Source organism: Heterodontus francisci, chromosome 1 (assembly GCF_036365525.1).
Source record: "Heterodontus francisci isolate sHetFra1 chromosome 1, sHetFra1.hap1, whole genome shotgun sequence".
In the NCBI taxonomy this organism is placed as follows: domain Eukaryota; kingdom Metazoa; phylum Chordata; class Chondrichthyes; order Heterodontiformes; family Heterodontidae; genus Heterodontus; species Heterodontus francisci.
In genome coordinates this window covers 121,370,943-121,392,321 of record NC_090371.1, presented here as the reverse complement: position 1 = coordinate 121,392,321, position 21,379 = coordinate 121,370,943, and the positions used below count along the sequence as shown (strand labels likewise).

Below are 21,379 nucleotides of genomic sequence, written 5' to 3'. Positions count from 1 at the left end.
TATGTGCAATGTCGGGAGGGGGGCACATGTCTGTGTTCTCTCATGCAGGTCAAGTGTTGCCTATCGAAGGAGCCTCTGAGACTGCGGGGGAGCCTGCCACCTCTGAGGGGGAGGACAGTGCCTTAGGGGGTCCAGCATCACCTCCTATCCCTAAACCCTCCACCAGTGTAGATACTCGCATGTCGGTGGGTTTGAGCTCGCGGTTACATCTGGGTACACAACCTGGTGGGCAGAGCACTGACAGCCCGGGCAGCTAACAGAGGCTGTGACATCCCAAGCCTCTGACGGTCCTGTGGGAGGTCAGGCCCATGCTGAGCCCCAGGCTCATGACATGCCTCTGGTCTCAGCAGCATCACGGGAAATGTTGCTGCTGCAGTGAGAGGTCCAGCAACATCTGAAAGAAATGCCAGAGGTAATGCGTGCCCAAACACGGACGATGGAGGGGTCCATCCAGGCCTTGAGCTCAGTATTATCTCTGACTGGTGCACGAGTGGCATCTTCCATTGAGAAATTGGCGGCTCCACATCCAGCAGAACACTCACTGTCTGAAGGACATTTGTGCAGATCTGCATATCCTTGTCATGACCATGGGCACAAGACAGCTGTAGCAAGGCGACAAGGGTCCTCTGCACTTTCAGGTCAGCAGGGAGGCAGAAGTCTGCCTTGCTGGGGAGGAGGAGCTGCTGCCTCCCGCAGCTAGGGGCTTGTCTCAGGGTGCTTGTGGTGCGGGCAGTTGCTCCTCTGTGCCTCCTTAATCCCTGCCAACAGAGGGTTGTACTGCTTCTGAGCAGGAGGCCTTCAGCATGCCAGGGCCTCCAGGCCTAAGGCATCCAGAGGACGATCGGCAAGGTCATCCCTAGCCAAGGGGCAGCAAGGTCAGCAGCCTGCCTCCACTTTAGCTGACAGCGTAGAGGAAGCACCTCGGAGGAGATCACACAAAAGAATGAGGAAGAGCACCTAGATTCATGGGGTCATCATGTGGAAGTGAGCAGAAAGATATGGCACTATGCTTAATGGGAAATATAGCCAAGTTAGGAATAGTAGCTTTGCTGAGCTTTGATTTTAAGTGGCAGAAACCACAATGAAATAGTTAAAAGTAAAGGCAGAGCGTGTGAGACAGTAAAGACTAGCCGACACTGGTAATTGCAAGGACATCTGTTCTTTATGGCCTGAGTGTATGACTCCCTGTGGTTTGAAGTAGATGGACTCATATGAATCAAAGGATGTCCATCCCTGTGTGAGTGATAAGAAGTGCTAGGCCCCTCTTATCTTCGTGAACTGCCACTACTTGATGTAGCTGCACACTGCACGAAACACTCAGGAATGTACACCTAATAGAGATAGAAGGATGCTCCGCAATTACTTGTCACAAGGTAGAGACAGACTCATGATCTATGAGTAGGGAGTGAGACCAGCATGGTTATTGATGATTCCTATGCTCTTGTTAATTAGCTTGCTTATCCGCTTTGTTTTATCTTGCTGGTACAAAACAATATTTTATTAGTAACAAGTATGTATTGAGAATGGAGTGTATTGTAACCTCAGTAACAGATGTACTGCATGTCACCACATGGGTGAAGTCGAATTGTACCGCACTGATTGGTTAAACAAGGAGGTGCAGCATGAATCTTAATGTATAAACAGTAGTACCTGTATCACAAACTTCACTTACTCTGGGGGGGGACCCGACAGACTCTGGTGGAGTCAGTGCCGCTGTTCTCAGAGTAAGTCCGCTGGCGACTACGCAAATAAAGTAATTGATTTTACCTACACATCCGACTCGGTATATTTACTGAACCAGACTGAAGGCAAAAAGAACTCAGATTCACAATCATAGGTGTTTGTGTGATTTACATGCAAAGAGTAGGGTCTGCTGTAAAGTTGAATAAATTGTTTCTCTAAGCATAGACTACCTCCGTCTACTGCTGTCAGGCCTATGGCCCTCTGTTGCAACCCAACCTCTGTGAAGAGGTTGGATGTGAAACATCATGCTGCAAGGGGTCAGCTCTGGAGCCTGGCCAGTTGAGTGCTGGGTGAATGATCAATGAGTGAGTCCTTCCTGAAGGAAGGTATGTAGGCAACAATATGGCTGCATAATGGTAAGTCTTTATTGGTCTAGCTACAACTGGCAGTAAGGCTCAAAGAAAACGCAAATATATAAGGGCAGCGCAAGCCTCCCTTGCATGTATCTTGTGGCCACTCTCCTGTTGTCCCTGGGGTCCTTCATCTGGCGTTGCTTGCCCATCTTCCCCCTCTGCATTCTCGTTATCCGAGGAAGCAGTATGCTCCTCACTATCATTGTTGCTCATCAGCTCCCCCCTCTGCAGCGCCAGATTGTGCAGTGCACAGCAGATCACCACAATACATGAGACTCTCACTGGGGCATACTGAAGGGCTCCACTGGACCAGGCACTTGAATCTCATCTTCAGAAGACCAATGGCCTCCTCTACGGTCACTCATGTTTTCCCTTGGCGGGTGTTCTACCTCCTCATCTGAGCATGGGTTTCCCACAGGCGTCAGTAGCCACGTCCTCAGTGGGTAGCTCTTGACTCCGAGGATCTATCCCTGAAGGCAGGAGGGAGGCCAGAAAAGCTCTGGCACCTGGGATTGCTTTAAAATGTAGGCATCATTGCAACATGGCATGCTCAAACCTGCGGGATCTATTTTCAGTGGTTGCACTCTTTGGAGCAGCGCCGATATCTCAGAGGGTGGTTGAGCTGTAGGTGGTTACAGAGATAGGGAGGGGTGAGGATGAGAATTTTAAAATCGAGGCCTTGCTTAACCGAGAACCAATGTAGGTACTTGAACAGGACTTGGTGCGAGTTAGGACCAAGGCAGCAGGGTTTTGGATGACCTCAAGTTTATGAAAGTGAAAGATGGGAAGCCGGCCAGAAATGCATTGGAATAGTCAAGTCTGGAGGTAACAAAGGCATGGATGAGTGTTTCAGCAGCAGATGAACTGAGACAGGGGCGGAGTTGGGTGATATTATGGAGATGGAAATAAGCGGTTTTAATGATGGTGTGGATAGTGGTCAGAAGCTCATCTCAGGTCAAATACAACCAGTAGAGTATTTTGGAGAAGCAGTGTAACAATTTAGAGACAGTGGAGGTAAAGTTAGATCTGGATGTCATCAGCGTATGTGTGGAATCTGCTGCTCTGTTTTCAGATGATATCACCAAGTGACAACATGTAGACAAGAAATAGGAAGCGGCTAAGGGTAGATTCTTGGAGGAACATCAGAGGTAACAATGCAGGAGCAGGAAGAGAAACCATTGTAAGCATTTCCGTGGCTACGTTTGGAGAGATAAAAATGGAACCAGGCGAGTGCAGTCCCATCCAACTGGACAACGGTGGAAAGGTGTTGGAGGTGGATGGTTAGGTCAACAAAGAACAAATTTGTATAACAGTACCAGAATTAGAACTGGTAAGTGTTCAATTGATAATTTATATCTCTGCTTAATTTTGCAACCTTCAATCTTGCTCTTTCCAAATACTTCCAAATACCTTTCAGTAGTTATTTGACTTAGTGTGAACTGTTTGTGAAAGGAGTCTATTCCACAGATCTATCTGGACTGGAACGGCTCTCATAATTTAGATGGGAGAAGTTCTTATGCTGACATTTCACCTACTACTCTAGAGTCTAGACAAATAAGACAGGAGTAGTTTTCATAATTTGGAGATATATATCACCCAGTAAAAAATGAGATCAAAAGAATAGATCTTATAATACTGTATAGTAATGCAGTCATTTGATTTGGAATGGGTCTCATGCTGGCATTTTGCTTTACACTGTCACCAAAAAAAGACATTCCAGTTTGCATAATTAAGAGGAAGTTCAAGAGAAGGAAGAGTTCACGAAAATTAAGCATCTTCATTGCACTTCTATTTGAAAATACAGAGGATGAGGCTAAGTTAATTGGATTTGGAAATTAAGGAGCACAACTTGACATAAAGATATGACTGAACGAAATAGCTTGTCTCGTGTTAAGAAGTAGGTAAGAGCAGAAATAATAATAAGGACTTGTTACAGGCCTCTTGGGTAGGGTAAAGTTGTTAGTAAAAACTGATTAATACCTCAACTGCTGTTCTGGTAGTTTGGTAGAGGTAAAGCAAATCAAGAGGCAGTAAGTGCTGAAATTGGGAGACTGTAGGTTTTCATGGAAGAATGAGATAGATGGGATGAATGACCTTCCTTACTCGTGCTATCTTTGTAATGACATAAGATTGACAATAATAATTCTATAAACCCACTATGAATGATGAATTGTTCAATATAAATATAGCAACAGAATCAAAATTGGTATACCATCACTTTTTCACCCAATGCATCAAGTATGATACTAAGAGTAACTTGTATCTAATCTCGTTCTAAATTAGTCAAATATAATTGAAAATAGCAGATTAGTGAACACAGTATGATTCCATTTTTGATTATCTGGCAATTGGCACCATTAAAGGCCAGTGCAAAAATATATAATGCTGAAAAGGCAAGCTTGAAATGAATAAAAACAGAAATTGCTGGAAGTAGTTAGCAGGTCAGGCAGCATCTGTGGAGAGAGAAGAGTTAATGTTGGTCGATGATCATTTGTCAGAATTGGAAAGCATTAAAGATGTAACAGGGTTTAAGCAAGTTCGGAGGCAGGGAAAGTCGGGAGGGGAGAAACAAAAGAGAAAGTCTGTGATAGGGAAGATGATGCAAGACAAAAGGAGATAGTAACGTGACAAATAAAGAAGCAAAATTTGTAATAAAAACAGAAAATTCTGGAAATACTTAGCAGTTCTCACAGCATCTGCGGAGAGAGAAACAGAGTTAATGTTTCAGATTGATGACCTTTCATCACAATGTAAGAAACAAAAGGTGGATCTAGAGGAGGTGTAAATGGGAAAGGCAGAATCATCACCAACAGCTGCCATCCAAAAAAGGGGGGCAGAGGTAATGACCTGAAATTGTTGAACTCACTAGAGTCCAGAGGGTGTATAAAGTACCTAATTGAAAGATGAGGTGCTGTTTCTTGAACTTAAGTTGAGTTTCATTGGAATTGTACAGGAGGCCACAGACAGGGAGGTCAGAATGGGAGTGGGATGGAGAATTAAAAAGACAGGCAACCAGAAACTCGGAGTCATGCTTACAGAGTGAACAAAAGTGTTTGCTCAATCTGTATATTTGCCCCAGTGTAGAGGAACCTGCAATGTGAGCAGCAAATGCAATATACTAAATTGAAAGAAGTACAAGTAAATCACTGTTTTACCTTGAAGGAGTATTTGACACCTTGGATGGTGGGAAATCAGGAGGTAAAAGGCCAGGTGTTGCATTTCTTTTGCATGGGAAGTTGTAGTGGGAGGGCAGGGGGTGTTGGGGGTGATGGAGGAGTGGACCAAGGTGTCACAGTGGGAATGGTCCCTTCGGAAAGCTGGAAGGGGAGGGCATGGGAATATGTGCTGGATGGCAGCATCATGCTGGTGGTGGTGGAATTGGCAGAGAATGATCCGTTGAAACTGAGAGTGAGCACAAGGGAAACCTTGTCATGGTCCTGGGAAGGAGGGGAAGGGGTGAGAGCAGAAGTGTTGGAAATGGAACGGCCATAGTCAGGGGCCCTGTCAACCATAGTGGTGGGTTGAGGAAAAGGGAAGACATGTTGGAAGCACTGGTATGGAAGATGGCACCATCAGAGTAGATATTATGAAGATGGAGAAACTGGAAGAATGGAATAGAGTTCTTACAAGAAGCAGGATAGAAGGAAATGTAGTCAAGTTCGCTGTGGAATTCAATGGGCTTATAGTGGATATTGGTTGGGATAAATAGGTCATTTACAGATTGGCAAACAGTAACTAGTGGAGTGCCACAGGGATCAGTGCTGGCACCTTAACAATTTACAATCTATATAAATGACTTGGACGAAGGGACTGACTGTACAGTAGCCAAATTTGCTGACGATATGAAGATAGGTAGGAAAGCAAGTTGTGAGGAGGATACAAAGAGTCTGCAAAGGGATATAGATAGGTTAAGTGAGTGGGCAGAAATTTGGCAGATGGAGTATGATGTGGGAAAATGTGAGGTTGTCCACATTGGCAGGAGAACAGAAAAGCAGAATATGATTTAAAGGGAGAGTTACGTACAGAATGCAGAGGGACCTGGGTGTCCTTGTACATAAATCACAAAACATCAGCATGCAGGTACTGCCAGTAATTAGGAAGGCAAATGGAATGTTGGCCTTTATTGCAAGGGGGATGGAGTATAAAAGTAGGGAAGTCTTACTACACTGTACAGGGCATTGGTGAGACCGCACCGACAGTACTGTGTACAGTTTTAGTCTCCTTATTTAAGGAGGGACATACTTGCATTAGAAGCAGTTCAGAGAAGGTTCACTAGGCTGATTCCTGGGATGAAGGGTTTGTCTTATGAGGAAAGGTTGACCAGGTTGGGCCTTTACTCATTGGGGTTTAGAAGATTGACAGGTGATCTTATTGAAATATATAAGATTCTGAGGGGGCTTGACATGGTAGATGCTGAGAGGAAATTTCCCCTTGTGGGGGAATCTAGAATCTAGAAATAGGGGGCACAGTTTCAAATTAAGGGGTCTCCCATTTAAGATGGAGATGAGGAGGAATTTCTTCTTTCAGAGGGTCGTTAGTGTTTGGAATTCTCTTGCCCAGTTGGGAAAAGATTGGACAAAGAGAAAAAAAAATTGAGTCGAAATAGGAAGGAATCAGTTCTGTGGAGCAATGACAGACTGAAATGATGGGTCTACCTGAGCAGTCCTGTTGGTGGATCTTGGGAAGGAGGTAGAAGCAGGCTTTATAGGGTTGGGGGGCGATGAAGTTGGAGGCATTTGAGATGGAAGATCTCCAGAGGAGATGAGGTTAGTGACAATCTTGGAAATGATGGTTTGATGTTCAGTGGTGAGTTCATGCTCCAAGAGGAGGCAGGAGGAAATGTCAGAGAGCCAGAGCTAGGTAGAGGTTGGTTTGCCAAACAAGTGCCACCTTTTTGAGCAGGTTTAATAACAATGTTAGGGCTAGACCTGAGAGAACGGAATGCTGTAAGTTCAGGGGAGATAAGTTGATAGGAATGCAGTAACAGTTAGAACTACTCTTTCTGCTGCACAACTGTGAAGTACAAAATTCACTCTGTACAATCAAACAAAACAAATTGAAAACTAAATCGATCTTTTTAATTAATTCATGGGATGTGGGCATCGCTGTTATTGTTTTACATAAAATGTTTTTATGTATCAGACCATTAAAATCTCTGATGCTCTGGGGAAAAAGACTAGAGGAGTGGGTTTGGAGCAGTTGGGATCGATGGTGCATCCTCTGCATTGAGAGCTAGCGAGGCATTGATTTGCCAGTCTCAATCATGGCAATTTTCAAATTGTCACAAGTGCCTGACAGGGCGGATGGCTGTAGCCGGAAGTGACGGTGGCGGGCAGTTCTCGGCCTGGGATGGTGGTTGTGGATTGTTGTTGAGGATTGGTGGTGTGTGCGGGGCTTCGGTCCGTTGCTAAAGGTAAACACGGGGGTCGGGAGCAGCAATGTGCGGGAGGAGCGGTAGAGTCGCGGGGTTTGATAGCAGAGGGGGAGACCCAGGCCCTAGTTACTGTAAGGATCCGGTTTGCTGAATTTGTCCCTTCTCTCCAAGGTTGGGCATTAATATTTTACCGTGATAACAAACTGATACTTTGCAACGTAGGAAATATCATTTGTTGTATATTCCCTATTTGTTAAATACAGAAGTGACAGTGAGGCCACTTCCAGTTCCTCCAGCTCTGACTGGTTGGGCCTATTTTGTTGAACAATTAAAGGTGATACTGGAATAAAAACAAGAAATGCTGGAACCACTCAGCAGGTCTGGCAACATCTGTGGAAAGAGAAGCAGAGTTAACGTTTTGGGTCAGTGACCCTTCTTTGGGTTGCCCAGAGTCCCTGAACAAGAAACAACACATATGCCTCTTTCTGGGCTCCACTAATATAACAATGAAACAAATAGTCTAGTCAAACTAAAAGAAGCTCAGCATAAGTCAAGGAGTCTCAACAAAAGTAAAGGGAACCTTCCTACGAAATCATGTCATTATCATTGTCTGTAAGAATCTTGACATCCTTCAGTGTCCACTGATGGCAAAATATCTTGAGACACTGCATGGTCCCTCTCCAAGGCCACGCGGGCACAGAATAGGCAGGCAGCCAGGGTGACTAGCCTCGTGTATTGCACTCATCCTGGACCTGTAATTCAGCATTACCAACTGGATTGGGCCCAATGGTTTGTTTAATGTTGTATGTTCTATGTAATTGAAGTTGCTGTGTATATTTAATTTGGAAGAATTACATTAGTAAATTGAGGCAAACATTAAGTTTTTGGAATTGTTACTTCGTTCTCCCATCGCACCCTAGTCAAATTCCTTCAGTCCGAGCCCACCTTGGTCAAAGTTACTAACGCCATTCTTTGTGATTACAGCACTCTTTCTGGTTGCCCTTATCATCCTCTCCATAGGATTCCTGATTGCTTCCTATTTCTCATCTACATGCTGCTCCATGCAATATCAACTGACACATGGGATTGACTTCTATATGTATGCCATTGATGACTAGTTCCATCTCCCTGCCCACACCTCAAGTTGTTGGACTTGTCTGGTGTCGAGTCATGGATGAGCTTGATAATTCTTTGTAACATTGAGACTGTTTGGCTTTTACTCTAATTCCATCCCCTCTACAGTTACTCAGTCTGTCTGAACCAGACTGTGTGCATACTCGCACAACACAAAAGCAAAATACTGTGAATGCTGGAAACCTGAAACAAAAACAGACAATGCTAGAAATACTGAGCAGGTCAGGTAGCATCTGTGGAAAGAAAAACAGTTAATGTTTCAGGTCGATGACTTTTCATCAGAAATGGCAAAGGTTAGAAATGTAATAGGTTCTGCAGCCTCACAGCTCCAGCGACCCGGGTTCAATTCTGGGTACTGCCTGTGTGGAGTTTGCAAGTTCTCCCTGTGTCTGCGTGGGTTTTCTCCGGGTGCTCCGGTTTCCTCCCACAAGCCAAAAGACTTGCAGGTTGGTAGGTAAATTGGCCATTATAAATTGCCACTAGTATAGGTAGGTGGTAGGGAAGTATAGGGACAGGTGGGGATGTGGTAGGAATATGGGATTAGTGTAGGATTAGTATAAATGGGTGGTTGATGGTTGGCACAGACTTGGTGGGCCGAAGGGCCTGTTTCAGTGCTGTATCTCTAAACTAAACTAAACAAAAGTTGGTGGGGGCGGGGGGAGAACGAAAGGGAAGGCCTGTGATAGGTTGGAGGGCAGGAGACATTAAATGACAAATGCTTTCAAGGTACAAAACCAAGTAAAGAAGCAAAAGATGAGGTGTGGATGGCAGTATAGCAGCTGTCCAAACACAAAGGGATTAAGAAAGAAACAAGGTTGGGTGGTGCGGGGGGACTAGCAAAAAAGAGAAAAAGGAAAATAATGGGGACAGAGGTTATGATCCAAAATTATTGAACTCCGTGTTGAGCCCAGAAGGCTGTAAAGTGCCAGTCGAAAGATGAACTTTTTAAAAATTCATTCCTGGGATGTGGGCATCATAGGCTAGGCCAGCATTTGTTGCCCATCACTAATTGCCCTTGAGAAGGTGTTGGTGAGCTGCTTTCTTGAACCGCTGCAGTCCATATGGGGTAGTTACACCCACAGTGCTGTTAGGAAGGGATTTCCAGGATTTTGACCCAGCGATCTTGAAGGAATGGTGCTATAGCTCCAAGTCAGGATGGTGTGTGGATTGGAGCGGAACTTGCAGGTGGTGGTGTTCCCGTGCATCTGTTGCCCTTGTCCTGGGTGGTAGAGGTCGTGGGTTTGGAAGGTGCTGTCCAAGGAGCCTTGGTGTGTTGCTGCAGTGCATCTTGTAGATGGTACACACTGCTGCTACTGTGCGTTGGTGGTGAAGGAAGTGAATGTCACCCCATTCACAAACAATCAAGCGGGCTGCTTTGTCCTGGATGGTGTCGAGCTTCTTGAGTGTTGTTGGAGCTGCACCCATCCAGGCAAATGGAGAGTATTCCATCACACTCCTGACTTGTGCCTTGTAGATGATGGACAGGCTTTGGGGAGTCAGGACGTGAGTTACTTGCCGCAGGATTCCTAGCCTCTGACCTGCTGTTGTAGCCATGGTATTTATATGGCTACTCCAGTTCATTATTTAAGTATTTAAATATTTAAGTAAAACATGCCCGATGCCAATATCATCACCCTCTGTAAGAACAAGGGTGACCGCGGTGACTGCAACAACTACCGTGGAATCTCCCTGCTCAGCATAGTGGGGAAAGTCTTCGCTCGAGCCGTTTTAAACAGACTCCAGAAGCTGGCTGAGTGTGTCTACCCTGAGGCACAGTGCGGCTTTCGAGCAGAGAGATCCACCATTGACATGCTGTTCTCGCTTCGCCAGCTACAGGCGAAATGCAGCAAACAACAGATGCCCCTCTACGTTGCTTTTATAGATCTCACCAAAGCCTTTGACCTCGTCAGCAGAAGTGGTCTCTTCAGACTACTAACAAAGATCGGATGTCCACCAAAGATACTAAATATCATCACCTCATTCCACGACAATATGAAAGGCACAATTCAGCATAGCGGTGTCCCATCAGACCCCTTTCTTATCCTGAATGGCGTGAAACAGGGCTGTGTTCTTGCACTTACACTGTTTGGGATCATCTTACTGCTGCTCTCACATGCGTTCAAGTCTTCAGAAGAAGGAATTTTCCTCCACACAAAATCAGATGGCAGGTTGTTCAACCTTGCCTGTCTTAGAGCAAAGACCAAAGTACGGAAAGTCCTCTTCAGGGAACTCCTCTTTGCTGACGATGCTGCATTAACATCCCACACAGAAGAGTGCCTGCAGAGGCTCATTCACAGGATTGCGGCTGCCTGCAACGAATTTGGCATAACCTTCAGCCTCAAGAAAATGAACATCATGGAACAGGACGTTAGAAATGCTCTTTCCATCAATATTGGCGACCGCGCTCTGGAGGTGGTTCAAGAGTTCCCTGCCTGGGCTCAAAATATCACCAGCAACCTGTCTCTCGATGCAGAAATCAACAAGCACATGGGAAAGGCGTCCACTGCTATGTCCAGACTGGCCAAGAGAGTGTGGGAAAATATCACACTGACACGGAACACAAAAGTCTGAGTGTTTCAAGCCTGTGTCCTCAGTACCTTGCGAGGCCTGGACAACGTTTGTCAGCCAAGAGCGACGTCTCAACTCATTCCATCTTCACTGCCTCCAGAGAATCCTTGGCATTAGCGGGGAGGACCGTCTCTCCAATGCAGAAGTCCTCGAGGCGGCCAACATCCTCAGCATATACACCCTACTGAGCCAGCGTGCTTGAGATGGCTTTGCTGTGTGAGCCGCATGGAAGATGGCAGGATCCCCACTTACACATTGTACAGCGAGCTTGTCACTGGTATCAGACCCACCAGCCGTCCATATCTGCACTTTAAAGATGCCTGCAAACGTGACATGAGGCATTGTGACATTGACCACAGGTCATGGGAGTCAGTTGCCAATGATACCCAGAGCTGGCGGACAGCCATAAAGGTGGGGCTGAAGAGTGGGGTGAGTCGAAGTGACTTAGCAGTTGGCAGGAAAAAAGACAGAAGAGCAAGGAGAGAGCCAACTGTGTAACAGCCCCGACAACCAATTTTATTTGCAGCACCTGTGGAAGAGTCTGTCACTCTAGAATTGGCCTTTATAGCCACTCCAGACGCTGCTTCACAAACCACTGACCACCTCCAGGCGCTTATCCATTGCCTCTCGAGATAAGGAGGCCAAAGAAGACTCCAGTTGAGTTTCCGGTCAGTGGTAACCCCCAGGATGTTGATAGTGGGGGATTCAGCGATGGTAATGCCATTGAATGTCAAGGGGAGATGGTTAGATTCTCTCTTGTTGGAGATGGTCATTGCCTGGCACTTGTGTGGCGTGAATGTTACTTGCCACTTGTCAGCCCAAACCTGGATGTTGTCCAGGTCTTGCTGCATTTCTACACGGACTGCTTCAGTATCTGAGGAGTTGCGAATGGTGCTGAACATTGTGCAATTATCAGCAAATATCCCCTCTTCTGACCTTGTGATTGAAGGAAGGTCATTGATGAAGCAGCTGAAGATGGTTCGGCCTAGGACACTACCCTCAGGAACTCCTGCAGTGATGTCCTGGGACCGAGATGATTGACGTCCAACAACCAAAACCATCTTCCTTTGTGGTAGTTATGACTCCAGCCAGCAGAGAGATTTCCCCTTGACTCCAGTTTTGCTGGGGCTCCTGGATGCCGTACTCGCTCAGATGTTGCCTTGATGTCAAGGGCAGTCACTCTCACATCACCTGTTCAGTTCAGCCCTTTTGTCCATGTTTGAACCAAGGCTGTAATGAGGTCAGGAGCTGAGTGATCCTGGCGGAACCCAAACTGAGCGTCGCTGAGCAGGTTACTGCTAAGCAAGTGCCACTTGATAGCATTGTCGCAACACCTTCCATCACTTTACTGATGATTGAGAGTAGATTAATGGGGCGGTAATTGGCTGGGTGGACATGTCCTGCTTTTTGTGTACAGAACATACCTAGGCAATGTTCCACATTGCCAGTGTTGTAGCTGTACTGGAACAACTTGTCTGTAGCACAGTTCTTCAGTACTATTGCCAGAATGTTGTCAGGGCCCATAGCCTTTGCAGTGTCCAGTGCCTTCCCCTGCTCCAATTCAATCCACAAACAGATGTGGTCAGACCAGTTAGTCACATGGCTAACTGGCTGTTGCAGAGTTTGAACTGAGAGTTTTAAATTGGAGAAACAGTGTTTTGAACTGGCAGAAAGCTATTTGCTCCTGGATTGAGAAGACCTCTCCTGGCTGGCTGGCCGCAGCCTCTCCTGTCTGTTCCCATCTTTTTCTCACGGAACTCCAAAAACTGACTGAAGACACATAAACCCCAAGAGAGAAAAGTCTCCTCCAGTGAACAAGGTTTAAGAAGAATACTGGACCCCAATGAAAAGCAAGAACTACTTGCAATCAAGGACTGTACATTGAGCCGTAACAAAAACTCTTCAGATATTGCCTCGGACTTTTCCACTTTATTTCTTCTGTTCTTTTCTGTCTCTCTTAGCATTTGTGTATTGCATATGCATGCGAGCGTGGCCGCGTCTTGTATCCGTAGGCATCAACTGAGTTATAGTTTAAGTTTAATTTTTAATAAATTTCAATCAATCTTCTTTAAATCTAAGAAAACCTGTGTGTGTGCTGGTTTCTTTGCCTTATCATTGGAAAGTGGTGAACAAGGATTCACCAGGGGGAAGCTGAAACACAGTGTGTTTAAAAATAAAACCCTGTTACAGTAAGACCAGGTGAAGGCTGAAAGGGAACCCTAGACCTCTTTCTCACCTGTTCTTAGCACTATCGCATGCTGCTTGCGCTGTTTGACATGCAGGTAGTCCTGGGTTCTAGCTTCACCAGGTTGACACCTCATTTTGAGGTATGCCTGGTGCTGCTGCTGGCATGCCCTCCTGCACTCTTCATTGAACTACGGTTGGTCCCCCAGCTTGTTGGTAATGGTAGAGTGGGTGATATGCTGGGCCATGAGGTTACTGATTGTGGCTGAGTACAATTCTGCTGCTGCTGTTGGCCCACAGTGCCTCATGGAGGCCCAGTTTTGTATTGCTAGATCTGTTCGAAATCTTTCCCATGTAGCACAGTGGTTGTGCCACACCACATAATGGAGGGTATCCTCAATGTGAAGGCGGGACGTCGTCTCCGCAAAGACTGTGCTGTGGTCACTCTTACCAATGCTGTCGTGGACGGATGCATCTGTAGAAGGCAGATTGGTGAGGATGAGATCAAGTATATTTTTCCCTCTTGTTGGTTCCCTCACCACCTGCCGCAGACCCAGTCTAGCAGCTATGTCCTTTAAGACTGAGCCACCTCGGTCAGTAGTGGTGCTACTGAGCCACTCTTGGTGATCGACATTGAAGTCCCCCACCCAGAGTACATTCTGTGCCCTTGCCACCCTCAGTGCTTCCTCTAAGTGGTGTTCAACATGGAGGAGTACTGATTCATCAGCTGAGGGGGCAGGAGTGGGGTGGGTGGTAAGTGGTAATCAGGAGGTTTCCTTGCCCATGTTTGACCTGATGCCATGAGACTTCATGGGGTCTGGAGTCGATGTTGAGGTCTCCCAGGGCAACTCCCTCTGTTCCTCGAGCTTGCTATGAAATCCATGCATTGATGACCGTATCGGTGCCGCTTCCTGCTGTCGCCCTGAACTGGAAAATTTCATTGACTTTGTTTCCAATTTCCACCCTTCTCTCACCTTCACATGGTCCGTCTCCAACTCTTCCCTTCCCTTCCTCAACTTCTCTGTCTCCATTTCTGGGGATAGGCTATCAACTGTTGGCTGTCCTTCGATTCGAGGATGATGTCTACTCAGGGTCAAAGGTTTCTGCATGGGTCTTCATGTGTTGAACAAGTCGATACTTGGCCTGGAGAACTTTGGGCACATGGGGCAGGACGTCCCACGCGCTAGTGGGATCCGGAGTGCAGGATTTCCTTCCTTTTCTTTCCTTCTCTGCCGCCGCCCTGCCTCATCATTAAGACATTTGGACTCTCAACCTGATGGACAAGTTGTCACCATTTTGAATGGTAGCAAACTTTACCCAGTCATCAGTGTCATTATTTCTGTGCTTCAAAGAGAGCTTCAGGGTGTCTTTGAAGCATTTTCTTTGTCCTCTCCTGGAACAGTGGCCATTTGACAGTTGAGAAAAGAGGACCTTGCATGGGAGACGGTTTTCAACTATCCGGACACGATGTCCAGTCCACCGAAGTTGATTTTGTGGGAGTTTTGCCTGAATGCTTGTGGAGCTGGCTTCAAGAAGGACACTAGTGTTTGTTCGACGGTTCTCCCATTGAATCCGGAGGATGCGGTGGAAGAATTGCGGATGGAATTTCTCACGTTATATGTCATTGTTGCGCAGTTCAGGTTTAAAAAAAAATTCGTTCAGGCGATGTGGGCTTCCCTGGCTAGGCCAGCTTTTATTGCCCATTCCTAATTGCCCTTGAGAGGGTGGTGGTGAGTTGCCTTTTTGAACTGCTGCAGTCCTTGGGGTGTACGTGCATCCACAGTGCTTTTAGGAAGTGAGTTCGAGGATCTTAATGCAGTGACAGTGAAAGAATGGCGATCTAGTTTCAAGTCAGGGTGGTGTTTGACTTGGAGGGGAACATGTAGATGGTGGTGTTCCCATTCATCTGCTGCCTGTGTCCTTCTAGTCATAGAGGTCGTGGGTTTGGAAGGTGCTTTCAAAGGAGTCTTGGTGAGTTGCTGCAGTGCATCTTCTATATGGTACACACCGCTGCCACTGTGCATCGCTGGTGAAGGGAGTGAATGTTGCAGGTTGTGAATGGGGTGCCAATCAAGTGGGCTGCTTTGTCCTGGATGATGTTGAGCTTTTTGAGTGTTGGAGCTGCACCCATCCAGGTAAGTGGAGAGTATTCCGTCACACTTCTGACTTGTGCCTCGTAGATGGTGAACAGGCATTGGGCTGTCGGGAAGTGAGTTACTCAGCGTAGAATTCCCAGCCTCTGACCTGCTCTTGTAGCCACAGCATTTATGTGGCTGGTCCAGTTCAGTTTCTGGTCAATGGTAACCCTCAGGATATTGATAGTGGGGGAATCCAGTGATGGTAATGCCATTGAACATCAAGGGGAGATAGTTAGATTCTCTCTTATTTGAGATGGTTATTTGGGTGGCGCGAATGTTACTTGCCACTTATCAGTCCAAGTCTGGATGTTGTCTGGATCTTGCTGCATCTGGGCATGGGCTGCTTCAGTATCTGAGGAGTCGTGAATAGTGCTGAGCATTGTGCAATTGTCAGCGAACATCCCCACTTCTGACCTTATGATGGAGGGAAGGTCATTGATGAAGCACCTGAAGATGGTTGGGCCTAAGATACTGCCCTGAGGAACTCCTGCAGTGATGTCCGCGGATGGAGATGATTGCCCTTCAACAACCACAACCATCTTCCTTTGTGCTTGGTATGGGGACTCCAACCAACAGAGAATTTTCCCCCTGATTCCCATTGACTCCAGTTATGATAGGGTTCCTTGATGCCATACTCAGTCAAATGCTGCCTTGATGTCACCTCTGGAGCTCAGCCTTGGACAAAGGCTGTCATGAGGTCTGGAGCTGAGTGGCCCTGGCAGAACTCAAACTCCTGTCTCACTGCAGGACAGGAGTGTGGTGACGACGACTGTTCTGTACACTAGGGTAGGACTTGTGTTGACTTGCAGAGGTCCTTGCTGTCAAATACTCACCACTGTAGTTTGTAGAAGGCTGAGCTGGTACAACTGATCTGGTGTTGGATCTTCTCGTCAATGGTGGCCTTTAGAGAGAGGTGGCTGCCAAGGTATGGCATGTGCTCAACATATTCCAGAGTGTCTCCATCGTATATGGGAGGTGGAATATTTGGTTGACCTTGTGTGGGTTAATGTGAGTTTTGTTTTGGCAACATTCAAGGACAGGCCGAGTCTCTTGTATGCAGAATTGAAGAGACCGAGAGTGGCTTGCAGACCTGGTGCAGTGTCGGCAACGGCCTTGCAGTCATTTGCAAACTGTAGATCATGTATGTCCATGGTGGTCAGTTCAGTTCTGGCATGGAGGCAACTGAGGTTAAAAAGTTTTCCAATTAGGCAAAATTTAATACTCACACCAGAGAGCAACTGATCTTTCACGAGGTGAATAGCCACTGTCAGGTAGATTGTAAATAGTCTGGGGGCTATCACACAGCCTTGCTTGATCCCAGTCCGGATTTTGAACGCATCTGTTTTAGATTCCCCCACTCAAGACTATTGCAGTCATATCATCATGGAGCAATTGCAGGATTGTGATGAAGTTTCTTGGACATCCAAATCTTTGGAGCACAATCCAACGAGTCTCGTGATAATTACTGAGTCAAATGCTTTGGTCAGGTCAGTGAATGCAATGAAGAGTTCTTGGTCTTGTTCTCGACATTTTTCTTGGATTTACCTGGCAACAAAGACCATGTCGGAGGTTCCTTTAAAAGGTCTAAAGCCACACTCTGTCTCTGGGAGGATTTCCTCAGCCACAAGAAGCAGACGATTCAGGAGATTGCATGGCAGGATTTTCCCTGCTATGGACAAGAGGGAATTGCCTCGATAGTTCCCACAGCATGATTTATCTCCCTTCTTGAAGATCGTTGCAGTTGTTGTTCATGAAGTCGGGGAGGGGGTTGGGGTGGTGGAATTTCCTTTTCCTCCCAGATCCGTAGGATGAGTGCATGGAGTGTTGATGTGAGCAAAAGCCCACCAGCTTTGAAGACCTCAGCTGAAATACCATCAGGGCTGCATGTTTCATTGTTTTTCATCCATTTGTTTGCTTGTTGCAGCTCTCCCATTGGTGGTTCATCCTCAGATTCTACCACAGGATACTGGGGGATAGTATCAGCTGCTACTGTGAATTCACAGTTGGGTTGTTGAAAATGTTCTTTCCAGCGTTGGCAGATGACATTGTCATCCTTCAGAAGAGATGCACCATTCTGTGAGCGAAGGGGATTTTGTCCATTGCACTTTGCTCTATAAATGGGATTGGTGGCCTCAGAAAAGCTTCGCATGTCATGATGGTCAGCATATTGTTGGATCTCTCAGGCTTTCTCTTCCCACCACTTGTCCTTTATCTTCTGGATTTGTCTTTGGGTGTCAGCCGTGAGCTGTTGGAATGCTGCCTCCTTGACTTGCGACCTTGGGTTGTTCTACCAGGCAATGTAGGCTGCTCAATTTTGTTCCAGGAGGTCACATATTTCAGCGTCATTTTCATCGAACCAGACCTGGTGACGCTGTTGCTCGAACCGAATAGTCTGGACAGCTGACTTTATTTGTTCCCACTATTCTGAAATTGAGTTTGATGTGTGAAGATTTTCCAGATTGGTTGTGAGCTATACTTGAAATTACTCTCTCCAGTCGGGCTGCTTTAGGACTGAGGCATTGATCTTCATCGCCTTGGACTTTTGGGTCTTGCAGTGTCTTGGTGCTAGGATTACTGTTCATCACCGATTGAACAAGTTGATGATCTGTCCAGAAGACATCAGTCCCGTGCATGGATCGAGTGATACAGACATTACTTAGATGCTTGACTCCAACAATTACATAATCTAGGAGGTGCCGGTGCTTTGATCTCGAATGCCTCCATGTGGTTTTGTATTTATCCTTCTGGCGGAAGAGGGTGTTTGATCTCATGAGGCCATGCTGAGCATACTTTGTCAGCAGGAGGACACCATTTGCATTGGTCTTTCCCACCCCATTTTTCCCAATGGAGTCACAGCCAACCCTGGCATTTAAATCCCCCCAGAAGGATGATCTCTTCTTTTGGGATGGCAGTGAAGACTTCATAAAAGTCAGACAGAATTTTTCCTTAACATCTTCATCAAAGTCAAGGGTCGGGGCATAAGCACTGATGACGGTGGCATATTGATTACAGCTGAGCTGTAGGTGAAGTGTCTTGAGTCATTCATTTACACAGTTGGGGAGTTCTGGCAGTGCATCCAAGATCCTATTCTGGATGGCAAAACCAACTCCATGGACACGAGGTTCGCTGTCAGCCTTTCCTTTCCAGTTGAAGGTGTATTCCCCTGCTTGTTCCTTCAGCTGTCCCACCCCAGGAAGGTGGGTCTCACTGAGGGCAGCGATGTCAATTTGGAGTCTTGATAGCTCACGTGCTAACGGTTGCAGTTCTTCTTTCCGGAAGCTCACTCTAGAGATTTTCCATGAGTGTTCTAACATTCTAAGTTGCAAAATTTAAAGTTTTCTTTCTTTGACCATGAAGCTGGTGATCCCGCAGGGTGTGGTTCCCCAGCCAGGAGAAAGTGGGACAGCCTACTCTTAGGGCACCTTTTCTAGCCCCCTACCCATTTGGGGTGAGCAGAGGGTATCCTGAAGAGGACTGCTCAGTCACAGATGCTGCTGCCCAGAGACAACTCTGTCCCAACACAGGTGCCCAATGACCTCATGCATCTGTTTCCTGTGTGCAGATTCTTGATAAGAGACTCCCAGGTTCACAGCCCTGTCCCCAATTCTCTATTGCCATAGGACTTGGCAGATGGACCCTGATCGAAGCCTGCGTGTGACTTTGTTTAACATGGGGGATCTTGGGGTGCCGTCATTGTCCACATGATCTTGACAGATTGGTGGTCAGATTTCGGTGACGTCAAACCACCATGACCAGGACGACCTTGCCACTGTAGCCGCCTTCCACCTTCGCAGCCGGTGAGACGCACAGTCTTCATCCGCCTGTTCTGCCATTGAGGACATTTTGGACCATATATTGTCTGGCACCTGCCCCTGACCTTGCTGCCATGGGTTGTTCTACCAGGAGCAAAGAGCTCCCGATGGCATTGCTCAAGGGATCGTTCAGAGTGCACAATCCTTTCCACCGCGTCAAGGTGGCGATCCACAGAGGGAGACTATCAACCAATATTCACTATAAGCCCATGGACTCCCACTGCTGTTTGGACTGCACTTGCTCACAACCCACTTCCTGCAAGGACTTGATTCCATTCTCCCAGTTTCTCTGTCTCCATTGCATCTGTTGTGATGATGCAACCTTCCATATTTGCGCTTCCGATTTGTCTTCATTTTTTCTCAACTGAAGATTTCACCCCCCCCCCCACTGCAGTTGACAGTGTCCTCAACCGTGTCTGTTCTATTTCATGCACTTCTGCTCTCCACCCCTTCCCTTTCCTCTCAGAACCATAAGAGGGTTCTCTTTGTCCTCTTCTTCCTCCTCACCAGACTCCGTATTCAACGGATCATCCTCTGCCATTTCCGCCACCTCCAGGGTGATGCTACCAACAGGCACATATTCCCTTTCCCTCCTTTTTAAGCAAACGTTCCCTCTGCGACACCCTGGTCCACTCCTAAGTCACCCCCAATATTTCCCACCCCTTTCCTACAGCACCTTTCCATGCAAGCGCAGGAAATGTAACACCTGCTCTTTTACCTCCTTCCCTCTTAACATCCAGGGCCTTAAATACTGCTTCCAAGTGAAATAGCAATTTACTTGTACTTCTTTCAATTTAGTTTATTATATTCACTGCTCACAATATGGTCTCCTCTACACTGGGTAGACTAAATGCAGACTGGGTGACTGCTTTGCGGAACACCTCTGTTCAGTCTGCAAGCATGACCCTGAGCTTCCTATTGCTTGTCATTTTAATTCTCCACCTTACTCCCACTCTGACCTTTCTGTTCTTGGCCTGCTACAGTGTTCCAGTGAAGCTTAACGCAAGCTTGAGGAACAGCACCTCATCATTCAACTGGACACTTTACAGCCTTCCAGACTCAACATTGAGTTCAATATTTTTAGATCATAACCTCTGCCCCCATTTTTTTCCTTTTCTTGTGTTTTTTTGCTGATTTGTTCCCCCCCCTCCCCCACCACCTTTTGTTTCTTTAATCCCTTTATTTTGTGTTCGGATGGCTGCTGTTCGGCCATCTGCACCTCATCCAGACACATCTTCTGTTTCTTTACTTGGCTTTGTACCATGAAGGCATTTGTCATGTAATGTCTCCTGCCCACCACCCTAACACAGACCTTCCCTTTTGTTTTCATCTCCCCGCACCCCCTTTCACTTTGCCAGTTCTGATGAAAGATCATCGACCTGAAGCGTTAACTGTTTTTCTTTCCACAGATGCTGCCTGACCTGTTGAGTATTTCCAGCGTTGTCTGTTTGTGTGTGCATCCCCAGTTCTGTTTGACCCTAGCTTCAAAATCCATTTGAATCAATCGTCCAGATTGCTTATTTGTACCTCCACAACGTTGCTCTCCTCTGCACTTATGTCACTTGCTGTGCTGCTGAAACGCTCATCCAAGACTTTGTTGCAGCATCTTTACTGTCCTGGTTGGTGTGCCCAGCTCTTTATGCAAACTGTAACTTGTTTTAATGGTCTGCCACACAATGAGTGCTATTTCTTGTATCATATCACTCCTCACTGGCCTCCATTGGCTTCCAATCCCCTAACACATTGAATTCAAATTCCTTATTCAGAGTTACAAATCCCTCCACGGCCTCACCCTGTCTTTACGCTACAATGTTCTACAGCTGTATATTTCTCTTAATTCTTAATTTACTTGATTCGCTTAATTCACCCTCTTAATTCTGGTCGATCTCTGCTCAGTATCTGATCCTTTATCTGTCTTACAGATCTTTATCTGGCTAACACTTTGGAGCTTTCTGCCTAAACCCTTCTGTCTTGCCAACTCTCTTCCCATCTCCAGAAGCCTTCTCAAAACCTACTTCTATGATCATGTGTTTGGTATCTTTCCTAAATTTTCACCTGTATTGTTCAACATCC

The 21,379-nt window shown here is 46.4% G+C and overlaps 1 protein-coding gene across 4 annotated transcripts in view; it reads left to right on the top strand.

The window, feature by feature from the left end:
* The first annotated feature begins 7,425 nt into the window (after positions 1–7,425).
* exoc1 (exocyst complex component 1) overlaps positions 7,426–21,379 on the top strand; it is a 118,120-nt gene continuing 104,166 nt past the window's right edge. For all 4 annotated transcript variants that reach the window (XM_068035068.1, XM_068035077.1, XM_068035046.1 and 1 more), the window contains exon 1: positions 7,426–7,509. The gene's annotated coding sequence lies outside the window, so the exon portion shown is untranslated. The remainder of the gene's footprint in view (positions 7,510–21,379) is intronic.